The sequence below is a fragment of the Ambystoma mexicanum genome, chromosome 6p (assembly GCF_040938575.1).
Source record: "Ambystoma mexicanum isolate Mex_15411 chromosome 6p, UKY_AmexF1_1, whole genome shotgun sequence".
NCBI classification, from domain to species: domain Eukaryota; kingdom Metazoa; phylum Chordata; class Amphibia; order Caudata; family Ambystomatidae; genus Ambystoma; species Ambystoma mexicanum.
The window spans coordinates 552,186,035-552,198,095 of record NC_090935.1 but is presented as its reverse complement, the minus strand read 5'-3'; the positions used below and the strand labels follow the sequence as shown (position 1 = coordinate 552,198,095).

The window sequence follows — 12,061 nt, the reverse complement described above, 5'->3', positions numbered from 1 at the left end:
TATCCTCCATAGGATGCACATCGTTCGTTTTTAACTGTTTTCATATAAGAAAAAAGAACTTCGTGTGGGCCCTTACCTACAACATGCCGTGCCGCCTAAGCATCCGTTAAGGAGCCAGATGATGTCTAGAACCATCTTACTAAGATCCACCTAATACGTCCCGAAGAAATATGAGTCACATACAGGTTAGTGCATGAAGTGGCAGATTAAACACAGGCCATTACCACAACTTTCAAGTGAAGCTCTGTTGAAGAGTCCTTTTTAAACAAAACGTTCTTTTTAATTATTTTATCAGAAACTCTTGGCTACAGCGTTTTGGTCTAACATGGCGACATTAGTCTTGTTGAGATTAAGTATTTTTCAAAAAAGCTTTATTAGATGCAACTGGTCGCGTCTCACCGGATTCTGTGTTTTGCCAAGAAAAATAACCCTTGAGCATAAGTATAAGGTATAAGTAACCCGGAAACAGACTGCGCCCAATGTTCAAAGAGGTTGTTTTATTTTCAAAGTGCCCTTAAGTGATGACACGTGTTTCGGTCTCCCTGAGACCTTTTTCAAATCAAGGCTATTAATCAGTCATAGCACCATATAGTCCTGGACAAAACATTTTTTTACGTGAAACAAATAATATATTGAGACATTCACATGAATCGGCGTGTACAGATAAATAAACTGAATAAAGTTCAGTAATTAAATAACAGAACAAGAAAAAATTATTTCAATGAAAGTTAAATGAACGGAAAAAATTAAATAAAAAGCCAGACAATAATTGGGATGGGGAAAAAGGGGTTGTGACAGAAGGGGTGTTTTGGAGAGAGATAAATGCAAGACACTTATTAGGTAATGTATTTGATGGTAGGTATGAATCAACAATGTATTCATTGAAAAGCTCATAGTAAATGTGAGAATTATTACCTTGAATTCCTCTTGTGCCCCTATTATATTTGGAATTAATCCTCCACAATAAAAGGGTTAGAACCCTACAAATGTGAAATATTGACCTCGTCACCTGTTATATCAATATTGGTTAGGTAAATCAGATGCAGCACAGTAGTGTCTCAGTATTTCTGTCAGTGTGAAGCGTTTTACATTAACGTTTGTGCTAGCGTTAATTTATAGCTCTCTTGCTAAAAAAGCCTCCGAAATGCAATGTTATGTGTCATTGCTCCTTTATTGTTTAACAAAGGAGATATGTGGCGTCCAGATACACAATAATGCGCATAGTTGCGGTATAAAATGCTAAAAGATCGGGTAAGTATCTGCGCACGTTATCGTGCAAGTAATTTGACGTATTTTAGAGTAAAAAGGGCCGTGAAATGCCAGATGGTCTCTTACCTCTCGTACAAATACAGCGTCTGATCGCGTGTTGCAAAGAATCTCGAGGGGGCGGTATTAGGCGTCCTCTATGTAAGTATATACATTGCTATAGTGATGAGCACCCTGGTCAGTCCCTTCTCCTTGTTTTGTCAAGTGTTTTCAAGGCGGCCATATTGTAATGTAGTGTGTTCTGTTAAGTAATACAGTTAAGTCATGCAGATATGATATTATAGTATTCCAAATGACTATGTTCATGTATGATTACAATCCTGCATTAGTATTTACATCTTGTGGCAAGTATAGGTCTCCAATGTTAACTTAGGAGAGCATTGTGTTGCGAGCGTTCGTGTTAGCCACGCTAAAATAAGGTGGACAGTGTCTGTTCACAATTAACACTGTCTCATGATTTCTAAACCAGTTAGAAAGGGGTAACGTTACAGTTAGCATCTTGGTGTATGTTTACAAAGATCAAAATGTAATCCATTGGTCTAACGGCATGCAGAATGGCTATATATGTGGGAAAGAAATCCAATCTCTTGTTAAATTAGACACATAATGAGGTAGCTGCATGGTTTTGCAGTGAGCATCCACATGGGAAAACAAACAACAATAGATTACGTTTGTTATAACACTAATTGCGTATAAATACTAGGTTATTCAAATAAAGAGCAATGTGGTGATAACACACTAAACATTACATGAATGTTAGCTAAGTTCCTACAAAAAAGACACCATTTCATTGTCCGTGTTAAGACCAAATATTGTAGAATTGAATTTGCAAATTATTTTCGCCTCCGTTTGTCTAAGTTTCTTTTCTTTGTCACCTCCATATCTTCCTAATGTCACTCTTTGGAGACCAATGAACTGGATGTCCGCCTTATTATCCATTTGATGTTTCTCTTGCCAATGGCATGCAAGTGGCAATCTGTGATCATGGCTTCCGATTTTTGCTAAGTGTTCTCGTACTCGGGTCCTGAGTTCGCTAATCGTACTGCCTATATACACCAACTTACACACACAGATGATTGCATAGACCACATATTTTGTCCTACAGGTAATGGGTTGTCTGATTTTCAAGGTCTTATTGTTGCTGCTTGAGAATGAGTGTTTTCTTATGTGCGTATTTGCACATGGTGCAGGTCCCGCATTTCCTGAATCCGTTGGTAGTTGCTTTCAGCCAGTTCAATGCTTCCTCCGTTGTGTCTGGTAGATTCGAAGGGCTTAGTTTGTTCTTCAATGTCTGTGCTCTTTTGAATATTATCCTAGGTTTGTCATCCACAAAATTCGAAATGTTCTCATCCAATTTCAATAGATGCCAGTGTTTGGCTAGGGTTTTTTTCACATGTTTGTAGTCATCGCTATATTAAGTGATAAAACCAATAGTCGGTTGTTCCAATATTTTGTTCCTTGTTACCAACGTTTGCTCTTGCGTTATCGACAAACTTTTATCCAAGGCTTTGCTAACACATTGTTCCGAATATCCTCTAGCTAGAAATCTTGATTTCAAAAGGTTACATTCCTTCTCAAAATGTTCCGTGGTTTGACAATTCCTTCTTGCTCTTAAGAATTCCCCTGATGGAATATTCAAAATTGTTGGTCTATGATGGCAGCTTGCCGCATGTAGGGTAGAATTAACTTCAGTAGGTTTCCGATATGTGCATGTTCTGATTTGATTTTGTTCAATATATATTGTGAGGTCTAGAAAATGTATGCTTTTAGCATCACAAACACCAGTGAATTGGATACCCATTTCATTGTGAATAATTCTGTTCTGAAAATCTATGAACTTCAATTCTGTGCCCTTCCATGGTATCAACACGTCATCGATATATCTTAGCCAATGAAAAAGCTCTTTCTGATATGCCTTATCCTGATAGATAACAGTGTCCTCAAATAGGCCCATAAAGATGTTTGCTAGAGCTGGGGCGTATTTGGTGCCCATTGCAACGCCCTTGGTTTGCCTGTAGTATGTATTGTTAAAATTGAAAATGTTACATTCCAGAGATAGTTCTAACATCTCCTTGACCATGAGAATCTGATGATACATCGAAGCTGAATCATCCCTGAAGGTATGATCTATTGTTTGTAGAGCCCATGAGTGCTGGTTCGATGTATACAACGCTTTGACATCCATGGTAGCTAGTAAACAATCATTCTCCCAAATCCAAGATTGTAGTTTAATAATTACATCGGTGGTATCTTTAAGATACGCTTTCAATTTCATGGCTCTGGGTCTCAAAATATTGTCCAGGTATTGCGAAATGTTTTCAGTCGACCAGCCTATTCCGCTTAGGATTGGTCAGCCTTCCGGTATTAGGTCATTTCATTATGGAACTTAGGCAAAAAATACATGATTGGTGTGTCCGGGTCTTTGTTTAGGAGAGAACTCTTTTCATTGTCTGTGAGAAGACCTTTACGGCGCCAATCATAAAGGTTGAGTTCCAATTTGTGTACAATTTCCTTTGTTGGGTTGGCAGGCAATACTTCATAACAACCTGGGGTGTTTAGGTGTCTTTTAGCCATCTCCAAATAGTTTTCCCTGTCCATGATAACAATGTTCCCTCCCTTATCCGCCTCTTTTATTACTATTGAGCGGTCGTTTTCTAGTTGACGTAGGGCTTCTAGTTCTTTAAGGGTGAGATTTGGTTTGTTTTTTTAATGTGATCGTCTTTGGTCCGTTCAATAAAAGGTCTTGAGATACTGCCTTATAAAAGGTATCAATGATGTTATCTGCTGCAAATTGGGGTACAAATGTGCAGATGTTGGTTTTAGTTCTTTAATTGGCAACGTATCAGGTTCCACATTAAGATCTCTTAGTACATTGGTAATATCAAAATCCACTGGTTCTGCGATTGATCCAAGTAGATGAATTTCCTCTATTTCTTTAATGCTTAGATCACTCGGAATGGTTTTCTGCTGCTGTTTGTACATCCCTGGCACTTTAGTGGCGAAGAACATTTTCAGTTTCAATTTCCGTACAAACTTGAAAAGATCAATGTGCAAGTCTGTCTCATTGTGGCTCGTTGATGGAGCGAAAGAGAGTCCTTTGTTTAGTACATTATTCTCTTCCAATGATATTGGTCTACTGGATAGATTGAAAATAAGATTAGGCCCTATTTCACTCTGTTTATTTCTTTTGAGGTCGCTCTTGTAAGTCTTTTGTTTGTATTTTCTTGTGATCCTTGATTTGTTAGATCTTATTCCCCCCCTCCTTCCTCTCCTCCTGGTGTACTGGTTGTTGGTCCGATGTTCAGAGGTAACGGGAAATGGACCTGTTTGGGTATGAGATTTCTATTGCCTTTTTTATATCTTTTGATTTGATTCATGAAGCCAGAGGTTGATCTTCCACTTGTACTTTCTTTTGCTCCTGTCGTATCCTTTGATGTTGTTGTCTTGTCTGTATTTTGTGTTTCTCCTTCTGAGTCCGCGGATGATGTATTGGGTGTACTCGTCTTTGATCCGAATTTTGTTGGTATATTGTATTTTGCTTGAAAAGTATATACCCTATCATCTTGATAGTCCCTTTCATCTCTGTAACGTTTCCTCAGTTTTCTTAGTTTTACTTCATCTTGATAATTTTTCAGAATATCATGCATAGTATTATAGTTCTTCTCTTTCGTTGATTCTTGTGATTCTCTCTGAAATTTCTTTTTTAGTTTTATCTATCAATTCTATTGTTCTCTTATGTTCCCGTGTTGCGTGTTCACAAGTTCCACCATTTTCTTTGAGCTTCCATTCAGATTATGTTCCCACATCTCTGCCAAGTCATTATCCAAGTTGTTATTAAAATTCGGGAAGAACAAAATACGTAGCCCTCTGGAAATTAAATAGTTTTTCAGGTAATTTTCCAGGGATACTATCTCCCAGTATTTGTCAATTTCTTTTTTGGAAAGTCGTTCTAATTTGTAGAATAGTGATCTTAGATCCTCGTGCTTCTGTATGGGGTTAAAGAGTGCATGCTTGTTGCTACCCTTTGGGGTAAAAAGATTGACTGTTTCTTCTCGTCTATTTTTAAAATACTCCGCCATCTTTCTCTAGAGATTGTCAGCCGTTGACAACAACCTAAATTAGTATTTTATCAGAAACTCTTGGCTACAGCGGTTTGGTCTAACATGGCGACATTAGTCTGGTTGAGATTAAATATTTTTTAATGATCTCTAAATTGCAATATAAGCCCCTGGGAAAGTATGAACTACCTTTGTGAAAATACTTGCTATTCTGTCCTGAAGACGGCCATCAACAGCAAAACCAACGGCACGGAGAGAGTTAACCGTATGAGTTAGTAGGGCCGAAACATAGGTCGACTTTATACTAGGAATTTTGTATCACCCTTTTCCAATCTCTCAATTTACACCAAGAACCAAATACAGGGTACTCTCGTTGAATGGACAACCTTATACCCTATATAGACATGGTAGAATAATATAGAGTGATTGCAAAAGAGTTATACGAAATGAATAAATTAACAACTGCTTCTATAGACCTTTGTTACATGCATAAATGCAGTTGGGATCAAGGTCATTGATCCCCGAATTGGTGAAAAAACGAAATTGTGTCAACAGTATTGTATACTGCTTTTCCCGTTTTTACCAATTAATTTTGGTTTATTTGTCCCTATTCATTATGAAAGGTATGGTGTTTCACACCATTTAGATTGAAAGTGGATAGCACAGATTTGGTTGTTTTAGCTTTTGTGTGTGTAGGACTTCTTTTGAGCCCTTTTTAAAGTTTTGCATAAGATGCATCAAAATAAATGAATTTGTTATTTGAAAGTAAAGTAGTTGTGGTATGACTAATCTTAAATTAAACTAGATTAGCTTGGACTTAATCTTGTGTTCCTCAGGGACTAAAGGAAGGGGTAGTTGACCTATCACCATTGTTTTTTATGCCATCAGAAGAGACATCCCACATAGAGGCGGCTACTTAGTAGAATGCTTACTACGTCATACAACTAGTATCGTCACTAGTGCCCTTTATGGCCTTGAAATCCTTACCAACAAAGAAACAGAGTGGCTTAAGATTTTGGAGGGGAAACTGTGTCAACTGGCTTTAGGCCATGTCATATCCTTAACCCAAAACTCCATCTCCTCTGCTGTCATTGCACATATTTTTTCCCAGTCGTCATTATGCAGATGCAAAACACAGCAACCCATTGCGAGGATGTTTTTTTGTGACCAATATATTAGATTTCCCTCCCCATTTCTTTCGACTTCACGTATATGTCGCTCATTATCCATGTTGACCTTGATTTCCAGAGATAATTCTTCTGGAAAATAGTCACTATAGGTAGTCTTGACAACATTCAATACTCTGACAGTGTCTATAAGCCTGTGTCCCACAAAGAAGTAATGAAGTGTTGCCTTTGAAACTCCACTTTGCCAAGTGTAATTACCTGAATGGTCAACAGAAGTTCTCCCATTGAACATATACAAGTTGCAATCCCGTAAGAAATCAACCCATCTACGGCTCTGGGGATTGTCCTGACTCTCGCTAAAAATACCACCAATATTATACAAGCCGTTTCTTCCATAATCAGCGTGTCTCTACAGCGAGCATGAAGATCACCACCAAGTATTATACAATCCCTGTTTTCATCCTCCACCCAATCCAACAGGGTGGCTATGTGGTCCCCACTTGGAGGGTCGTAGATGTTAACGATAAGCAATTGCTTATAGTTTGTTTCATTAGGCAATGAGACTGCCACTGCCATCATATTTTTGTTGTTATAAGGTAAGTGCACCAGATCACCTTGCTTAACTCCAATCATCATCCCACCAAAGGGCCAACTCGTCTCCACGTTCTGCAAAATTACTAAATATGCTGTTTCCACCCGTGAAGAATGGCTCCAAAAGCCAGCTGTCAAGGACTAAAAGGATATCAGCATCGGTTAATTTATGTACAGAGCCCTTCTTACTAAGAAAATGACAAAGCCCCCTGGTATTCCAGGTGGTTATCTGGCTTCAAGGTCGGTGGCTAGGATTAGTTGGAACTTAATTTATTTTGTTTGGCTTATTTAAAACCTTTCAAAATTTGACATCACATATTCTTTATCATTTAGAGCTTAGGGCTGAACAAGAACAAAAAGGCTGCATTGTGTGGCAATATATTTACTGGATGTGCAAGACTGTTTCACTAAGAGCATGATTTAGGAATTATTTTAGTTTGTGACTTTTCTCAAGGGCTTTAGTAAAACTTCCTCCAAAAATTTAATTGTCGCTAGTATCACCAGTATGTTTCTCCCCTTCAGAAGCAAGTCCCACCGTTCCTGGCCGGATAATTACTTAAACCTTTGTCGACCAGATGGGACAGGTATTTAGATCTTGGGTCTCCGAGTTTTTTTTACAGATTACTGTTATGTGGTATAAGGATTCCTTTGAATCTCATTCTTCATAGAATCTGCATGGGGTGTCGAATTTCTACCTCAATCATCTTCTTTGTAAGACTTCTCCAGTCTGTAAAATATTTAGTCGAAGCCTTAGGAATAGGTCTCGATAGTAGCTAGATGTGAATTTGGCCAGATATGGAGGTAGATAGTTGGCAGCTCGTCTTTCGTGTATCAGCTGCATTTATAGCATGCGTTTAGATATTGTGCCTTGAGCGTTTATTCAGTCTTACTCTACGTTTTTGTTTTTACTTTGTTTGGATTGGAAATTACCATATCGACTGAGGCTTCAATGTTGACAAGCCAGATCGCACATTTGCTTTGCCATCTTTGTAGCAACACTTTGTAGTCGTCGGCCTCCACATTTCTAATTATTTCCTATAAAGAGATAGTGTCTTCCAAAGTACAGCAGATTCCATGGATTGAAGCCCCAATTCATGCCTGTTAGAAAAACCCCTAGAAGCCTATGGAAACAGTGGAAGTTACATCAGCCACGACATACTCAGTGGAATCCAAGATGGCATCTCCTCGACAACGTCACTACCAACTAGCAGTGCAGGTCTAGTCTGTCGTGCAATATGGACCTTCCTCACTTTCTACCTATTAGTTCGTACTTAACCACCGCGAACAAACAGGTAACTGCGTTGCTACTCTGTTCCAACTTAGCATTGCTCCCTTCTTGTTGCATTCCACTCTTATCTTTTTGAAGATTCCCTTGCACGTTGTTGCTTTCCGACTACGTTCTTATCTTGCTTTCCTTCACTCTACTCTGTCAGTTTTTTCTACTACTATTGCCTGCTGCCGGTTCTTTGGCTTACTTCCTGTTCCCTACCTTTTCTTATCGGTTCTTTCCAAGAATCGTCTTTTCAGCACTCCAATCTCTCGGAGCCTGCCCGTCTTCGCCGCTCTCAGCTTTCCTTTACCTTTTGCTCTCTGCATTTCTGCTGTTCACGGCTTGCCTTACCTTCTGCTCTCTGCCTTTCTGCCGTTCACGGCTTTCCTTTAGTTCCAGCCTTCTGCTTTTCGCGGCTTCCTTTCCTTTCAGCTGTCTACCTTTTTACCGTTCTCGGCTCCCGACGCCTACGTCGCTTCCTCCTTCTTATCGCCTTCACCTCCTTCTGTCACTTTACCTGCTAGCCAAGTTCTTCCTCCTTGGTAGCTCTCTGCCACGGATCCTTCAGCTTTGAAGTATCTTCCGCTTAGCTTCAACTCCACCGGATTGTTTCCTACAACGTTCCTTTTTCATCTGATCCGGTTCCTGCAGAACTCGACTAAACCGCGTTCTTCACTTGACAGTTGGGACATCGTTGTACGGATCCTCCTCAACTTCTGCAGAATCTGGGTTTTCTTCCCCACGAGGGTTTCCCAGGGGGTGGCCCCCTGGGGAGCACAGAGCACAGTTTTTCAGGCCTCTGGACCCCTAGGGGGACGCATCTTACCTCCTCAAACCTGACCGTGCAGTCCGAAGAAAGAAAGAGTACAAGAGATTGTAAGAGGTTGTAAGAATACCTGATTGAGGCTACAGGGATTACTTTAGGAAGTCTCAGTACGTGTCTCCAAAACAATCCTTCCAGAGTAGGCCATGTTTGCCAGGATAGGTTGAAGAGAGCTTCTGCTGAATATGTTAGTATCGGAAGCACTTTGTTTGTAGGAAGTGATAACTGGGATAATTGTATAGGCCCCAATAGTGTTTAAGAACTGCTTATCCCTGAGCAGCTAGCATTATTGTTTTTGATTTAGGGTCTCTGACCACTCTCATTTATGTTCAGGTTGAACAGGAGCCCCAAATATGTCACCGATTTTACTTCAATCAGTTTCTGATTTTCCAAGCTCCACATGAAGCTACCTTTTCCTTTTCGAGGCCGGTTAGCAAGACTGGATAGCTCCGTTATGTATGTTTTCTGTGTGTTCATCTTTAGGTCACTGGTGTTGGTATAAGCTAAGAAATCTTTCAGTCTACGGTGAAGGCTGATGGGGGTTTTGTCAATGAGAACAGATCATCTGCGTAGAGGATCCACGAGACAGATACCTTATTGATCTTTGGTGGAAAGGGGATTACTGCGTTTTTGAGTCTTGCAGATCAGATATGTATAGGTTGAATAGGGTGGCAGCTAACGGACATCCCTGTTTTAGACCAACATAGGCGTTTATTTTTTTGGTAATATCTCCTTGTCTCGACAAACTAACCTAGATAGAGTTCCTGAATACAATGCTATGATGGTATTTAGCAAATCTTCTGGGCATCCCCACATTCAGAGCTTCATCCACAGCTTCTGTCTATTGACACCATCGAACACCTGTCCGAGGTGAATAAACGCAAGGAAGTAGGTCACTTTCTTGCTTTAAGTTTCAGTAGGTTTAGGATCACAAGGTTTATGGCCGTACCGGTGGCTTTGACGAAGCCGGTTTGTCTATTATCAAGGGGACCGCTTCTGGTTGCCCAGTTGTTCAGGTCTCGCAACAAGATTCATCCTAATAGTTTACCCATAATATCTAGAAGGGTGATAGGGCGATAGTTTCTTGGGTCTTCTCTGTCACCTTTCTTAAAAATGGGTATGATGATGGCACGTCTCCAGGATCTAATGCTCTTGATTTGGTCTAACGGGAGAAGGATGAATTCCGACCAGGGTCCACTATCTGCCTTTAACATGTTTGTCAGGCCATCATGGCCTGGGGCACGTGATAGATTTAGCCTTTTGATCAATGTCTTGATGTCATCCAAGTTACAATTGATTGCGTAGGATAGAGTTGCTTTAGTGCGAACTGGAGCCATTGCTTTTGGTATTGGAGCAAACAAAGCAGAAACATGGGACATCCAGGAGGTCTGTGACTTTAGCGACTTCTAGCACAGTCTAGAATCTGGAGTTATTGATAAGCTACCATAACTGTCTGGTGTTATTCTTTCCGACGGCATTTAACATTTGTTCAGCATTGTGTTGCGCTTTTATTGCTTTAGTTGCAATTAGCCCATTTTTAAACTTTTGTTTCCTTTGTTTTTTATGCGAAGCAGCATGGCCAGTTGATTCATTTTGAGGATCCTTCAGCTCATAGTAGTTTCTTCGCTTCAGTCACTAGAGTATTTGTTAGGTGCATTGGAACAAAAGATGGCTCATCGTGGGCTCTTCTGATTTCATGAAACTCTTGGACGAACCATGCGTATTCTCTAGGTTGGTTAAGTCGATTACATCTTTGGTTTTTAAACGCAATCTGTTCCTCCCTTGTGATATTTGTAGAGGCTGTCCAAAATCAGAGGTGTTTGTCTTTAACTCGAGTTTTCATGTTATTTCAAGAAAGTTGTGATTGCTTGGCATTGTATGACGCTAAACCTTTTCACCAATTGCGCAAGGTTAGCAGAGACAAATGCATAATCTATGCAAGCTGATAGTACTCACTTCTTCCAGGTTGGATTTCTGGGGATATCCTCCTGGGTTTGGGCGTTCAGCGTCTGCGGCTCACGCCACGATATTTCTTCTGTCCATTATAATGGAGTTTTACTCAGATTTCTGGTATTTATGATCAGGCCCTGTTCATCTACAATGTGCATGTTTAAATCTCTGCACAGAAGAATATGAGGGTCTTTGAGAGCAACTTATATATCGTCTAAGACTTTCAGGATCACAGCAATGAAGGTGTCCTAGTTACACTGGTCTATGCTGTTATACATGTTACATATAACAAGTAGCGTTTGTCTCGTGTCAACCTCCAATTGTTTTTCGACTGTTATTTGGACAAAGGGGTTTGGGTTTTGAGTTTCTCTCACAGTTAACCCCAAGCTTCTCCTAACAAATGTAAGCAAACCGGAATGTGGTCTGCCAGCTTTCCACTTTATGGCGCAATTCAAGTAGCAGTCATATCCGTCGCAAGTGGGGGACACTCTAAGCCATGTTTCTTGAAGGCATAAAATGTCATAAATTTCCAACCTCAAGTCACCAGTGTTAAACAAATGGCTAAAGCCGTGCGTGTTCCATGAACCGATTAAGAATTTTTGGCAAATCTTTTTCTGGCTCTATTGATTAAGAGTGGAGGTTAATGCACTTGCTATCCACAACCAATTTTGCTCTTTATTTGCCTGTTGGGTCATGGTCACTCGTCTTGGTGTCGAAAGCGCAGGCTTGGTCGGGAAGTTTATAGAGACTCTCAAAGGCAGGTAGTTCAACTTCACCTTTTGTAGAGTGAGTTTCTGTCGCATGCGTTTGGGTGTCTTTTGTCGGATGGTGAACTGTCGCATGAGATTGAACCGAGGGCTCTTTTGTGTCAACTTTCCTTGTTCTTGTGTGATCTTTGTGGGATGACATTTCGAAGCACAAACGGAGCAAATCACTCGCCAGCTCTAAAATGGCATCTTTCAGAAGGGGCGAGTTT

At 40.1% G+C, this 12,061-nt stretch overlaps 1 protein-coding gene across 3 annotated transcripts in view; it reads right to left on the bottom strand.

The window, feature by feature from the left end:
• TRAPPC13 (trafficking protein particle complex subunit 13) overlaps positions 1 to 12,061 on the bottom strand; it is a 987,073-nt gene that overhangs the window by 219,020 nt on the left and 755,992 nt on the right. The window lies entirely within an intron of this gene.